The following is a 251-nucleotide window of genomic DNA, read 5'->3' on the forward strand; positions in this document are numbered from 1 at the left end:
ACGCCCCTGGTTCCAGCGAGGCGACGGCGCCCCGCCACCCCACTCTCCGGGCCGAGCAGAGCGTCCGCTCTCGCTCCTTGGAGCAGAGCCCCCCGAGCGCAAGAGTCCCCGCTCCCGCCTGTCCAGGCCGCGGGGGCCGACAGGCTGTCTGCCCGGGTAGACCCCGCTCTCACCGAGCGGCAGGGCGGCCACGTTCAAGAGGTGTACGAAGCCACCTTGGGGGGCTGCGGAGCCCCCCTCCCCATGAGAGC

Source organism: Eleutherodactylus coqui, unplaced genomic scaffold (genome assembly GCF_035609145.1).
Source record: "Eleutherodactylus coqui strain aEleCoq1 unplaced genomic scaffold, aEleCoq1.hap1 HAP1_SCAFFOLD_138, whole genome shotgun sequence".
Taxonomy (NCBI): domain Eukaryota; kingdom Metazoa; phylum Chordata; class Amphibia; order Anura; family Eleutherodactylidae; genus Eleutherodactylus; species Eleutherodactylus coqui.